General features: G+C 38.4%; 1 long non-coding RNA gene across 1 annotated transcript; it reads left to right on the top strand.

The window, feature by feature from the left end:
- Window positions 1–20: 20 nt before the first annotated feature.
- On the top strand, window positions 21–5759 carry LOC140632874 (uncharacterized). Its single transcript, XR_012030532.1, has 3 exons — window positions 21–290; window positions 1813–1974; window positions 4977–5759. It is a non-coding gene; the product is annotated as an uncharacterized lncRNA (long non-coding RNA).
- The last annotated feature ends 6239 nt before the right edge of the window (window positions 5760–11998 follow it).

The following is an 11998-nucleotide window of genomic DNA, read 5'->3' on the forward strand; positions in this document are numbered from 1 at the left end:
ACACTCTCAGAATATCTTCAGAATATACACAATTGTTATACTTGATGGGTCAAGCCATGGTTACTTCGCTCTGCCTGTGATGCAGAGTGCAGTCCTCTGACCACCAGCATTGGCATGTCAGACATGCAGACACTCAAAGGCCCGCACCAGAACTACTGAGTCAGAATCTAATTTTTTACCAACATCCTCCAGTTTTTTACATCTGTACATTAAATTTTGAGAAGCATAGGCCTCATCAACTTCCTGCTTCAAAAGATGAAAATTCAGGCAGATTCAACAGTGGGCTTCAGGTAAGGTTGAAAACAGGCAATGGAAAACAATGAAAGCCACAATTTGTTGGTGAAATCAAGTCGGTTTACATAATCAAATCATTTGTAAGAGGAAATAGGAAAGTTTGATCTTACATAAGATGCATTCTCAAAGCAAGTGCAATTTAAGACCCATGTTGGTCCGCCCAATGCCAGGACATCCGGATGAGAAAGGAAAGACTGGCAAGCCCTGTGGCGGTGGTCGATTCTAGACATCTGGTCCACTTCAAGAACATCCTGGTGACTTGATTTTAAAATCAGACATTCGAATCAAGATTTTTGACTTCTGATTGATGCAGCTAGCCAAGGTCCATAGCTCCCTTTCAGAATTCTCCAGATGGCACAGAATTTACTTATCAACTGCTGTATGCGCATAGAGGGAAAAAATGGGGCTGTTTTCCTGAGTCATTGTAGATGTCCTGACATTTCAGCATTTGGCCTGTGAGCAGAGAGTGTTCCCATGTGATCCTGGTGTTAAGCTATTGAATAATGGATCCTGTGGTGGTACTTTTAGCTATAGAACTTCAACTGAAGCATAGTTAGCATTTTTCACCAATGCGTTATTTCCAGAAGTGGTTGAAAGTTGTACCTTGAAGAGAGACCTTGATTTTACTTTTAAATTTTCTTACTGGAGGGAGGAATAAGTTCTGATCCTGGTTACATAATTGGAAGCCCCTAGTGCATCTGTTCCAAAGCAGATAAAGGGCAATAGTTTCTGAATCAAATTAAGCCAACCATTATTTTATCACTAAATTACTGGAGTCATCTGTTTATTCTTTTAGCTCCAGCTGGAACATTTTAGGATTAGAGGTGACTTCCTGTTAAAGAATTATCTTCATTTGACTGATCTAATTTATTTGTTGTTCCGATAAAACCCTGGCTTATTTCCCCTGCTTTGGATACAATTATTGGAACTTTTGTGAAACCAGGTGAATCCTGATCCAAATTATGGACGAACTGAGCTCAGCTTTTGTCAAGGAACAAGATCATGGCAAATCAGCCACATTCACTGAGGTCACGTTTCTTCAGCTTAGAGTTAGCCTTAATTTTGAACAAAGAACATAGAAATGGTGAGATTGGACCATCCACTTCATTTCACAGGGAAGCAAAGTGATGAAAGAATTATATAAATGTGATTGTAACAATGATACTTTCAAAAATAAATGTAAATTGTTAAGAATCATTAGTAGTCTTCTTGGACAAGAAAAAGGGCTGTTGGAAAATTTTTTTCCTAGAAACTTTGAGAGTGTGATGATGTCATATATATATATTTATTTATTTTCCTGAATTTGTATAGTTTCAGAAGCTTCTCCCCACTGTTTCTCTAAAATGCACACATTTTCTCACTTCTTCTGCAAGTTAATGATTAAGGAGGATGTACTTCAGCAGCTTTTTGTAAAGTCACCCAGAATCTGTTGTCAGGCATGGTGCTAGGCTCTCTGGGAGAAAGCAGTGCCTTTTTAATGTATGCATTCTGATTAATTTCTTCTTGGACTGCACTTAGACTCACCTCTAAGAGCTTGCCTGCAGTAAGAGCACAAGAATCAGGAGTGGATTGGGTTTACTATCTTACCCAGTCCAGCATTCGAAGATATGAGATATGGAGCCCAAGAGATGTGTTTCTGGAAGATGGATGTGTTTGACTCCATGAGCATCCCCTATAAAGGTAAGAAAAGCACTATGATCTATGAATGGTCCACTTATATTATGAACTTGTTAATTTTTGAGTTTTCTTCAATTGTTTTATTTTCTTGTTCGTGTTAGACTCCATAAGGCTAGTTCACACTGCACTTATATCCCTAGTATTAACCTAAAGCTTCCCTCACTGTAGGTGGAAAAGATTTCCTCCTTGCTTTAATAACCCAGGATTTGATGAACTAGCTGTTATTCTCACCTCTCTTTGCCTTTTGCAATTTTTAACATCAAAAATAGTCTCACTCAATCTTTACCTTTCCAATAAGGTTCTAAATGTTTTCATTTGTGTTCATTAACACCCACCACCACCAATCTTACCATTTTCTTGTCCTTTCTGGACCTCTTCCAGGTCGATTTTATTTTATGCATTACAAATATATTAAATTTTGTGTTAGTGAGCAGAAAAAAAGGGAGATCTTGCCACATAATAAGCCTCATGGTTAATTTAGATCAATGATTAGTATGTATAGTGAACTTTTAATGTTGGCATTTCTTTTTTTTAATGTTGGCATTTCTTTAGCATTCTATTCTACATTTAAAATTCTCAGTTTAACAATGTTTTTATATTTTATGGTATTATTTCTACAATTAGATATCTCAGACTTTACCACTTGGTTATAAGTTGTAAGTCATTAACAATGAAAATAATATTCCCTGACAGGTAAACAATTGTTTCTGATTGTTCTGCTAATGTTGATGTGTTTTTCTGATTTTTCTCACATGAAAAATTTTAAGCATATTTCCATCAAAATGTTTTAATAGTTCATACCACAGTATTGTTAATGTCTAGTCTAAAATGTGAAAAAAGGGGGTTGTTTTTCTTTTTTTAAAAAGGTCATTTCCTATGCTTTTAAAGTGAGATTTTTATTATCTTACAAAGTTGATGTTTTCATTAAAATAGGCCTTATAAGACAGCAGGGTTATATACATCCTATAATTTCGTATTTGAAGGATTCAATTCCATGACTAGATATGACTGTTCTGAAATTATGATTAGGTCAGCAGATATTTTCTGGCATGCTCCCAAATAGTCTTATTATTTATATCATCATCTTTTAAAAAAATTATGTGTATCTAATATAATAATTTTGGTGTGGGGAAAACGTATTTAGTCACTTATCCTAAGTCATATTTGATAGAGCACAACTGACAAATTAAAATCCACTTTTTACGATAGATTTTTATTTATTACTAGTTCATTTGCTTTTTCAATGCTTAGTTGGAATGTATTAATCATTTTTGTTGTTGTTGTTCATCCACAAAGCACAAATTCATCTGTGGTTCTCCTTCCTGGAAGAATTTATTGGCATATAAGCTTGGGAATTTCCTCATATGTATTCTCTACCATTTTATGTAAAATATATTTAAAATAGGACTGACCTTAGATCTGATTTTCTAAGGAATACCACCCTTTACACTTTTTTCTTGTAAAAGTGTTACCTGTTATGCCCTACACATTTTATTTTATTCTTTGTGCTCCTTTTCCTGTTGGGTTATGGATTTGGGGGAATATGTCTTACTCGGTATTTTTCATAATTCCTAACTAAGCATGTAATAAATACTCATTGAATTAAATGTCAATTTTCTGTAACAGTAAAACAGTTTGCTCCTATTTCCAATGCCATGGTGATTTAATTAAAACATAATAGCCTTGGTGTAAAACTTTCTCCAAGACATTCTGAAAGTTTAAACAAGCCATATTTGCAGTGTCTGTTTTTCCACATAAATATGTATCACCTCAAGAAGTCTATTGGATTAGTCAGGCATGATTTATGCTTAGGAAAACCACATTACCTTTTTTCAAATAGATTATGCTAGGGAAAGGGTTCAGTGATCTGCCCTTACTTTATATATATGCAACTCATTCTAACCAATTTTCATTGATGCCAGGCACAGGATACCTGTCATGAGATGCCAGTTTTTAGAGCTTTTACAATTGGAAGGTACTCATAACGTATGTACTGCTGATCCCACAGTATATCTAGGCACATATTTCCCTCCCCCCTTAAAATGTCATTCAATGGACAAAAGTCAACTGAACACAATAACCAAAAGGTGGGAAAACCCCAAGTGTCCATCACTAGACAAATGGATAAACAAATATCGTGTAAACATACAACGGAATGTTCTTCAGTCATAAAAGGAATGAAGCTCTGATATATGTATGCTACAACATAGATGAACCTGAAATACATTATGCTAAATAAAATAAGCCATACAGAAAAAGGCAAATAGTGTCTGATTCCAGTTATATGAATTATCTAGAATAGACAAATTCATAGAATAGAGAAAGTAGATTGAAAGTGACCCACTTGGGGTTTGTGAGAGAAGGGAACAGGCAAGGTCTGCTTAATGGCTACAGAGTTTTTGTTCGGGGTGATGAAACTGCGCAGGGTGAACAGATAGTGGTGATGTTGGTACGATATTCTGAATTTAATTAGTGACACTGTAAAACACATTTAAAAATAGTTAAAATGGCAAATGTGTTTTATATATATCTTACCACAATTTAAAGAAATTAATAATTTAATGTAATAAAAACCATGACTGCATACTTGAAATGGGTGAATTATATGGCATAGGAGTTATATCTCAATAAAGCCATTAAAGAAAAGTCAATGAAAGATTAAAGGTGAAAGCATATAACCATTCAGTGCTCTTGTTATTCTTTCTTTAAAAGAAAAGATGGGAATAATAATAATTATAAAATGACAAGAAAAGTGTCTACCTTACTATGAAATCTATGGAGTCGGGGCTGATTCTGACACATGTGTGGGAATCAATACACGAATGACATTCTTTAATGCCCAATCTCATATACGCATTTTAAAACTTTCAGAATAAGTTTCCTACTGGAAAGATTTGTTACATACATTCTGCTTCACTCTCTATCTTGGCAGAGCTGTTCATATTTCCAGAATGCCTTTAGGTGCCTGTGATAGATCATTTCTTTCTTTTCCCTCCCCCATCTAGGAACTCTGCAAAGTGTGAGAATTGCTTTGTAGTCCGAAGGGCCCCTGAGTCTGTGAGCCGTGTGGTTCTGCCAAGATTGCCCAGCCTGCCAAACTCTCAGCTGCCAAAAGACTAGCCAGGGCTTCCTTGTATAATGAAAGTACAAAAAAGGCCATGTGCTTGGCGGACTTGCCTGATTCCCTCTGCTTCATAGAGAAAATAAATCTCTGAAGAAGTCCAACAGAGAGCTACCATCTGGTCAGACTCCTGGCTTTCTCAACATGGCTCCCACCACCCATCGCCAAGTGTCAGGAGGGCTTCCTGTGTTGGAGGAAGGCGGGCCACGATGTTTGGGGCCAATATGCTAAAATCAGATGGGAGCTTAATGAGGGGGGACTTGGCAGACTGGTGTCGACCTGCCGTCTCATCATTGCTTCTGGCACATTCACAGAAGGGTCAACATTTCAGCAATAAAAATTGGAGCAATTTAAGAGCTGGACCTGGAGTTGCTGACTATCTGTTAATTTCTTGAAGAATCTGCAACACATCCAAGTAAAAACCTACCCAACAGCCACAATACTTTTCATCCCGGATGACTTGAAGGCTGCGCTGTTGGAAAAAGCTGCAGAACTATTTTATAGTGCTGACGCTATGCACTGATTTTGGCCCACTCTCTGCACACTTAGGTTTTCAGTCCTAAAAGCCAAAGCCAACTTTTCTTTCATGTAGGGCAGTTCCTGCTCCACAAAAGTTCATGTCTTGTAAGAAAACTTTCTTTTATAGTAAATGATGGTGTGAAACTTGGTCATTTATTGTATCATAACTGGCCTTGGCGATCTGCTTGGTTTAAATAATAATCATGTTTATTCATTGCAGTTTTGCTTGTAACCTCACAAGTTGACAGTAATTAGTCAAGTCAAAATATTAAACGATATCCATATTTCAGGTTTTTTATGATTGGAAGTCACAGATGGGAGATGCAAATTTTGACCCACAGGGAAGGTCAGTATCACTTTTTGGGTCTCCGTGAGAAAATAGAATAGTTTTCTTATTTGTCTCTTAAGTTCATAAGCAAGGCTTATATATTAATATTTTTCTTCTTCAACTGAAGACTCTTCTGTAAGTTCTCCAGGCCAGCAAAACATCTGTATAAAGTTGTCTTTTGGACCAAATTTTAGCACAAATTGAGCCTCAAGATCACATTGTGAGCTAGATGCTTCTCCTAGCTAGGCTGTGTTGTTGTCACTTCAAACTCAACATAGTCAACCTTCTTCAGGAGTCTCTCTCTCTGTCTCTTTCTCTCTGGTTCCTTACTATGCTTCACATCTCTTCAAAATCTGGGAGGCCTCTAAGACATTTCCCTTGTCTTCCATTTTCTCTGCCTAGTTAGGCATCAAGTCTTATCTCTCTTGTCCCTGTCTCTTCAGAATATGCCAGTCCCAAATAGTGCCACTTGGGCATATTGAGTATTTTGAACAGAGGATGCTTGGGAAACTGCAGATGGAAGAAGTGTTCTCTGTCCTCTTCTTTTCTACCTAAAAAAGAAGGTTGTGAGATTTCCCATGAGAAGTGTGCCCTCCCTTCATCAGGAAGAGAAGAACATTCTTACCATTGGAGACTCAGTGCTGACGCCAAAATAAATCTGTATAAGCCAACCTACTAAAACCACCTTTAACTTTCATTAGTTCCCCAATGGATTGCCTACTTACCAGGCCACAATTTACTGCCCTAGCCCAAGCCCCTTTGTTGTATCCTATCCCCACAATTTATTCTGTGTTTGAAAAGTATAAGCGCTCACAGTCCTCCCTGCTTCTTTGGACCTTCCATTTTCCCTATGAAGATGCACATATGCACATAGAAATATTAAAGCCTGCATGCTTTTCTCCTGTCAAAGTATCTATGTTAGTTTAATCCTCAGGCCCTAAGACCTAAGAGAGTAGAAGGAAGTTTTTCCTCCTATGCACACTGTTACTGTTATCCTCATTATGTCACATGGACGACTACAAAAATTTACTCTTTCCCTTCACACTTTTTACCTCTGCAAACTGTCATGTTAAATGTTCCCAGAGGTTGCTTTTACTACATTTGGTTAAAAAGAAAAAAAAGAGAGAGAGAGAGAGAATTCCCCATTGCCATTAGTATCCTATGGAATAAAACGAAAATGTATGGACATGTTTCCAGAATCAATTATGCATGGGCTCTTCACTTCAGCTCATATCATCTCTTCTGCTAAAAAGACAGCCTCGGGATCCCTGGGTGGCGCAGCGGTTTAGCGCCTGCCTTTGGCCCAGGGCGCGATCCTGGAGACCCTGGATCGAATCCCACGTTGGGCTCCCGGTGCATGGAGCCTGCTTCTCCCTCTGCCTATGTCTCTGCCTCTCTCTAGCTCTCTCTCTGTGTAACTATCGTAAATAAATAAAAAAAATAAATTCCTAAAACATTTAAAAAAAAAAAAAAAAAAAGACAGCCTCTCCACTTAGCTAAGTTGCTCTATTTTTCTGGTTATCACCTTTGTTTACTCAGCCTTGCTTCGCCATCCCAAGCCACAGTCCTTGCTCCATTAAGTCCTTGTACACTTCATGGAAACCATAACTTTAAAAAATTTATTGCACATCTGGTTATTCTTTATTTTAATGTTATTTGTTTGTATTTATGCTTATTTGTGTTTCATGCCCCACTAGACAATGAGCTCCCTCAGATAGCTTCTGGAACTTGTTGTCCTCAGTACTGAGTACACTGTCTGTATTAATTCACATTTATCTAAATCTTTATTGTATCTATTGCCTGTATCTGAGCATACAGGTGGTGACCAAAGCATTCTCTACCCTCCTGGAAGTTATAGTTTATTGAGGAACAAAGAAATAGGTCAATACAATGGCAGAATGTGGATTAAGAGTTTATAGCGCTGAACCTGTTAAGGTGTGTATTAGCAGGTGACCAAATCTAGGCAGGGTAGCCCAGGAAAGTTTTATGAGAAAGTGATATTTAAGCTGAGACCTAAAGGTGAGCAGTAAGTGCTTAATAGCCAATAATAATTCTTTAATAACTGAACCACAGAACTGACTTTACTGTGAAGAGCAGACAAAAGGTCATGGGGGATTTGGAGAGTCAAGCGATTGTCATGGTAACTTCAATGCAGGTGATGGACAACTAGGAAAAGAAATAACTTGATTCCCAATTTCTCTAAAATCTTTCTCTAAAACCTTTTTGTTGGTTTTTTGGTTTAGATTTTTTAAAATATTTTTTAATTTATTTTTTATTGGTGTTCAATTTACCAACATGCAGAATAACACCCAGTGCCCGTCACCCATTCACTCCCATCCCCCACCCCCTCCCCTTCCACTACCCCTAGTTCGTTTCCCAGAGTTAGCAGTCTTTACGTTCTGTCTCCCTTTCTGATATTTTCCACACATTTCTTCTCCCTTCCCTTATATTCCCTTTCACTATTATTTATATTCCCCAAATGAATGAGAACATATAATGTTTGTCCTTCTCCGACTGACTTACTTCACTCAGCATAATACCCTCCAGTTCCATCCACATTGAAGCAAATGGTGGGTATTTGTCATTTCTAATGGCTGAGTAATATTCCATTGTATACATAAACCACATCTTCTTTATCCATTCATCTTTCGATGGAAACTGAGGCTCCTTCCACAGTTTGGCTATTGTGGACATTGCTGCTAGAAACATCGGGGTGCAGGTGTCCCTGCGTTTCATTGCATCTGTATCTTTGGGGTAAATCCCCAACAGTGCAATTGCTGGGTCGTAGGGCAGGTCTATTTTTAACTGTTTGAGGAACCTCTACACAGTTTTCCAGAGTGGCTGCACCAGTTCACATTCCCACCAACAGTGCAAGAGGGTTCCCTTTTCTCCGCATCCTCTCCAACATTTGTGGTTTCCTGCCTTGTTAATTTGCCCCATTCTCACTGGTGTGAGGTGGGATCTCATTGTGGTTTTGATTTGTATTTATAAAATAAATTATTCTCTACATTGAATGAACAGCTTTAATTCAGGCTAGAATTGGAAACAGGATGGGAATCCTGAGTAAAGTAGACAAAGAAATGAAGTTGAGGTAATGGGATGAGAGAGTTAAAGCAGAAGGCCAAGGCAAGACGAGGGGAAAACAAGTCTGAGTCTACAGACAAATGGCAGGAGAATTTCATGGTCAAGCTCACAGTCAGGGCAGTTGGAACCAGGCCGGCTATGCTGATAGCCAACCGATGGACAGTTAAAAGACAGAACAAATATTTATTGGAGTCATTGTCTTTAAAAACAAATTGTTCTCAGTTTAACCAGGTCAGCTCCTTAATAGCATCTGATTTTATCCCAAAGTGTTTGTGAATATTACATGAATTAACCAACAAAGAAGCTTTTTGAGAATTCAAGGTCTCCAAGGATAAAACGCCTTCCTTTGTGTGCTACATGGAGGGAGTTTTCTGTTTACAGAATATATAGTAAAGAGTAATGATTAAGCATGTCCTCAAATAACATTGTTGTGTACAAATAAATAACTACTAAAACTATATGGAGGCTCATGAAAGTATAAATAATAATAAGAAAAGACAGCTTCAGAATCTTTCCCTATAGCCATGTGAGACATCCATGTTCCTTGGAGGCAATGTTGCTCTTTTGGTCCTTCCTGAAAGTGCACAGAAAACAAGAATAGAGTCTACAAACCGACACTAATGCAAGATGAACGGATGTGATCTCCCTAATAACCAGTTTGCTTCCTACAAAATGTCTACAATTAATCAATTAGACTCCAGAGAAACACAAACTTAGTGATTGCAGATAGATCCCTGGGTACCTCCTTTGACGATTATAGCTGGAGTTAAAAATGGAAGGTTATAGGTAAATGTACACAGATGGATCTGGAAAGCGAACTGCCTAAGGACTCCATGAAACGCACACCAGAGAATGTTGTCCTTGCCTCCTATTTTGTGAACTGATTATAAAGCAGTACTTTATAAGGATTAAAAAGCAAAATTCCTTTTGAAAAGGAATTCAAGAAGAGATCTCCATTTTCAAATAGAGAGTAACTGGAACTCTATATAAACACAAATGAAAATAAAGATGCCCTGATCGAGGCTGGCGGTTAAAGGCAACAACTGGCTCTCTCCTTGGCCAGTCTCCATGGTGATGCCACTGCTCTTAGAGTCTCACTCTGGGCAGACATGGATCTTCCATGAATGGCTAAACCCAGGTCCGCCTCTATCTCCTGGAAGCCAGGGTAAGTTGCAAGGCCTGGAGTTATATGCCCACCTTCTGTGATGGCTAAACTAGGCAATTATAAAAGGAAACATTGCCTCAGAGAGACAAAGTTGGTATAATAGTGGTCTGATCACAACTGTGGATATGAAGGTGTCAAAATGGACAGACAACAGGATTAAGTTTAGTAAGTGGTGAGCAGTGCAAGGCGGAGCGGGGTAGGAGTCAGCTCAAAACAGCCAGCAAGGTTTATGAACCTAGAGCAAAGTTGAATTATAATGTATTGAGATTTACCATGGTATTTGAATTTCCATGTTTTCTTTGCAGACATCTGAAGAAACTTCATTTTGTACTTCAGTTTTTGGTTCATGTCGTAATGTTCCCAGACAGAGGATATGTATTTAGAGTTTAGTAAAAAGACATCATTAAAAGGTATCAGAATTTGAAATTAGGCACTGCAGCAATATTTAGCCAGTGACTATTAAGAACTCAATGTGAAAGAAGAAAAGATAAAACTTTCATGTGTTAGGGATTTATTTTTAATGAAGAGCATTTTCTGTCTACTTAAATGAAGTAGTGTAAATCAGAGGATCATAAATTATGGATGCTGATATTTGAAACGTGCAAATGTAAACTTAGACCACTAGAGTCATTGCTGTCCTTTCATTATGCAAAACAAAACATAATCACAGCAGAGTATTTCAATGCAGAATAAAATCCCTAAGATTCACTTTTGTCTCTGTCATTCCAATCAGTTTGGAAATAGGGTTCCAAGTTGACAATATTTTATTCATTAATGTTTTCTATCTGCTATATGTGGCTCCAATGCTCATGACTTCTTCTGTGTAAAATAAAATTTCAGGGCAAAAAAAGAGAGTGCAGTCCTTGACTCTCACTGCTTTGGTAATTGTCATTGGTCTGAGTTCAGCATTGGGTTTGGTGTAGCTATTTATATATAATACCTTATGACCCACATCTACCTGTTATTTAACCATGTATGTAGTATGTGGCCATTCCATTCCACAGTCCTAAAACTTGCTTTAGCTCGAGAATAGTGGGAAGAGCCATCTACTGGCTCTGGGATGTTCTATTCCTTCTCCGCCCCCCCAGTCAGGCCCAACAAAAGATGGATGTGGTTGGGCAATGTTTCAGGCACTTAAAAAAAATATCTATTCATGAGAGACACAGAGAGAGAGGCAGAAACATAGGCGAGGGAGAGGCAGGCTCCATGCAGGGAGCGCAATGCGGGACTCGATCCCAGGACCCCGGGATCACAACCTGAGCCGAAGGTAGATGCTCACCCACTGAGCCACTCAGGTGCCCCTGTTTCAGGCACTTTTATCTTAATTGGTTTATGACTCCTCAAGACCCTGCTGAAGGAACCCAAGGCTTTGGGGAATCCTTGAGGTCCTAACCTGGCAAACATGGCTTGACTGCTTTCTGTGAGTGCCTTCAAATCTTAGGGATTGGCTGTCCCTTCTACTTCAGCTCCAGAGTAAGTCTACACAGTATAGACTTGAACATAACACTTCAAAACTGACCCGAGACCAAAACTAGCTGGGCCACAGCCTGAGACAGAGCTGCTCAGCTGAGTCCACCCTGAACCAACAGAATCATAGCTAACCTGCAGATTTACAATGATGGGAATAAAAGTGTGTTGTCTTAAGCCACTTTGTCTTGGAGTGGCCAGTTTCTAGCATTGTTGTGGCAATAACTTATCAACATAGATCTTTAGCCCATCCTACTCCCTTTCTTCTTCTAAAGCAGGTCTGAAGGAGAAAGGAATCAAAAAGACTTGGGTTCAAACATGTAGAAAAATAGGTTGCAGCTAC

This window comes from Canis lupus, chromosome 5 (genome assembly GCF_048164855.1).
Source record: "Canis lupus baileyi chromosome 5, mCanLup2.hap1, whole genome shotgun sequence".
Classification (NCBI taxonomy): Eukaryota; Metazoa; Chordata; class Mammalia; order Carnivora; family Canidae; genus Canis; species Canis lupus.